Here is a 3651-nt window from a genome sequence, read left to right on the forward strand (position 1 = left end):
CACTGAGTACATTAGCTTTTTCCACATCCTCTGTCACTAGGTTGCCTCCCTCATTCAGTAAGGGGCCCACACTTTCCTTGACTTTCTTCTTGTTGCTAACATACCTGAAGAAACCCTTCTTGTTACTCTTAACATCTCTTGCTAGTTGTAACTCCAAGTGTGATTTGGTCTTCCTAATTTCCGTCCTGCATGCCTTAGCAATATTTTTATACTCGTCCCTAGTCATCTGTCCAATCTTCCACTTCTTGTAAGCTTCTTTTTTGTGTTTAAGATCAGTGAGGATTTCATTGTTAAACCAAGCTGGTTGCCTGCCATATTTACTATTCTTTCTACACATCAGGATGGTTTGTTCCTGCAACCTCAATAAGCATGCTTTAAAATACAGCAGCTCTCCTGGACTGCTTTCCCCCTCATGTTATTCTCCCAGGGGATCCTGCCCATCAGTTCCCTAAGGGAGTCAAAACCTGCTTTTCTGAAGACCAGGGTCTGTATTCTGCTGCTCTCCTTTCTTCCTTGTGTCAGGATCCTGAACTTGACCATCTCTTGGTCACTGCCTCCCAGGTTCCCATTCACTTTTGCTTCTTCTACTAATTCTTCCCAGTTTGTGAGCAGCAGGTCAAGAAGAGCTCTGCCCCTAGTTGGGTCCTCCAGCACTTGCACCAGGAAATTGTCTCCCACACTTTCCAAAAACTTCCTGGTTTGTCTGTGCAGTGCTGTATTGTTCTCCCAGAAGATATCAGGGTGACTGAAGTCCCCCATGAGAACCACGGCTTGTGATCTAGTAACTTCTGTTAGTTGCAGGAAGAAAGCCTTGGTCCGGGGGTCTATAGCAGACTCCCACCATGATATCACCCTTGTTGCTCACACTTCTAAACTTAATCCAGAGACTCTCAGTTTTTTCTGCAGTTTCATACTGGAGCTCTGAGCAGTCATACTGCTCTCTTACATACAATGCAACTCCTCCACCTTTTCTGCCCTGCCTGTCCTTCCTGAACAGTTTATATCCATTCATGACAGTACTCCAGTCATGTGAGTTATCCCACCAAGTCTCTGTTATTCCAATCACATCATAATTCCTTGACTGTGCCAGGATTTCCAGGTCTCCCTGCTTGTTTCCCAGGCTTCTTGCATTTGTGTATAGGCACTTAAGATAATTCGCTGATCGTTGTGCTTTCTCAGTATGAGGCAGGAGTCCTCCCCTCCTGCGCTCTCCTGCTGATGCTTCCTCCCGGTATCCCACTTCCCCACTTGCCTCAGGGCTTTTGTTTCCTTCCCCCAGTGAACCTAGTTTAAGGCCCTCCTCACTAGGTTAGCCAGCCTGCTTGCGAAGATGCTCTTCCCTCTCTTTGTTAGGTGGCGCCCGTCTCTGCCTAGCACTCTTTCTTCTTGGAACACCATCCCATGGTCAAAGAATCCAAAGCCTTCTTTCCAACACCACCTGCATAGCCATTCGTTGACTTCCACGATTCGACGGTCTCTACCTGGGTCTTTCCTTCCATAGAGAGGATGGATGAGAATACCACTTGTGCCTCAAATTCCTTTATCCTTCTTCCCAGAGCCACATAGGCTGTAGTGATCCGCTCCAGGTCATTCTTGGCAGTATCATTCCTGGCTCTGGCTGACATACACGCTTTAGCTCTGCTTGTGCTAGCACCTAAAATTAGCAGCCTGGACACCATGGCCTGAGGGTGGCTCAGGCAACCCCCTGAGCACAACTCAGGCTGGGGATCCTGGGTCTGTCCTCAGGCAGCTAGCCACAGTGACCTTGCTGCTATTTTATGTGCTAGCTCAAGCAGAGCTATCATGTGTCCATCAGGAATCATACTTGCCAGCTGTAGTGTAGACAAACCCTCAGTCTCACTGACTGGGAATGACCCGCCCCAAAAAGGTTTTGTTGGAGAGGCTCTTCTTTGAACCTTCTCCAGGAGGTCTGTTCGGAGAGAGAACTGGCAAGCCCAGGCTGAACTGAGTCAGGGTGATAGTCAAAGTAGTACCGGAGGATTTAGCAGCATCAGTGGAGATGGCACGGCTAAACCACAGTCCGCCTCTGTGAGAGGGGCCCACAGGGAGACTGTTTTGCTGTCCTCAGACTTTTGATGGGCCAATGGCTGTTCTCAGTTTCACTAGTATAAATCCAAAGTGACCCAGTGAAGTCACTCACTGTATTTCACTGGTGTAACTGAGAACAGAATGTGGCCACACAGCACAATGCTCAGTGAATGTGGAGGACAGGACTGACAAGTGCTCAGCTGTAGGCTTTGAAACCAGGTTGTAGGTGAAGGACTCAGTCTGAAAGAAACAACATACTTGCAGACAGCAAAAAAATAAAAGAAATGACCAATTACCAGGCCCTTTTCTCTCTGCTCGTTAGTATCGCTGAGAGCTAACTGCAGATGGCAGCAACAGAAACACGACTCCTTTCTATTAAAGCAGCAGCTGACTCAGTATTGGACTGAGGCTGTCTGAGCGGTCTGGACCAGTTAGGGCTATGGCATAGACAGCACTAAATAAAATGAACAAGGAGTCCTTGTGGCACCTTAGAGACTAACAAATTTATTTGAGCATGAGCTTTTGTGGGCTAAACCCCACTTCATCGGATGCATGCAGTGGAAAATACAGTAAGAAGATATATATGACATGAAAAAATGGGTGTTGCCATACTAACTATCCTGAAAGTAATCAGTTAAGGTGAGCTATAATCAGCAGGAGGGAAAAAAAAAACTTTTGTAGTGATAATCAGGGTGGCCCATTTCCAACAGTTGACAAGAAGGTGTGAGTAACAGTAGGGGAAATGGGTTTTACTTTGTGTAATGACCCATCCACTCCCAGTCTTTATTCAAGTCTAATTTAATGGTGTCCAGTTTGCAAATTAATTCCAATTCTGCAATTTCTCATTGGAGTCTGTTTCTGACATTTTTTTTTGTTGGAGTATTGTGACTTTGAGGTCTGTAATCAAGTGGCCAGGGAGACTGAAGTGTTCTCTGACTGGTTTTTGAATGTTATAATTCTTGATGTCTGATTTGTGTCCATTTATTCTTTTGCATACAGAGGGGCACTGCTGGCACATGATGGCATATATCACATTAGCAGATGTGCAGGTGAATGAGCCTTTAATAGTGTGGCTGATGAATCTCACACATTGTATAGAACATTTTGGCTAGCACTTCCAATAACCCTCAAGGTGCACATACAGGCTTCACCAGGGTGGAACTCAGCAACCTCTCTGTGTTGCTACAGAAATTCAGTTTCAGATTCGGATTCTCTTGATAGCAGAGTTTGGCTCAAATCAGTTTGGGTTACCTTTTTTCTTACGCTCAGTATATGAACAGGCGGAGCCTGCAGGAGCCTCACAGGACTTAGCACAGGGCCTTCAAAAGCAACAGGCAAAAGACAAATTACGAAACCAGACCCAGCACTGTCACAGAAGAGTTGTAGTGCAAACCCATTTCGAGAACTAGGCCTAGGGATTTCCGTATGTAACGCTGACTGCTCCCAGCAGGTGTCACTGTATAGTGGAAGGGCTTAGTGCAGGGATCGGCAACCTTTGGCACGTGGCTCGCCAGGGTAAGCATCAAGATGGTCTGGGCCCGTTTGTTTGCCTGCCGCATCTGCAGGTTTGGTCGATCACGGCTCCCGCGGTTCACCGTTCCA

The 3651-nt window shown here is 46.6% G+C and overlaps 1 protein-coding gene across 12 annotated transcripts in view; it reads left to right on the forward strand.

Moving 5' to 3' along the window:
• The window catches only part of KIF1A (kinesin family member 1A), a 522969-nt gene that overhangs the window by 293137 nt on the left and 226181 nt on the right, over window positions 1-3651 (forward strand). The window lies entirely within an intron of this gene.

The sequence above is a fragment of the Chelonoidis abingdonii genome, chromosome 8, assembly GCF_003597395.2.
Source record: "Chelonoidis abingdonii isolate Lonesome George chromosome 8, CheloAbing_2.0, whole genome shotgun sequence".
NCBI classification, from domain to species: domain Eukaryota; kingdom Metazoa; phylum Chordata; order Testudines; family Testudinidae; genus Chelonoidis; species Chelonoidis abingdonii.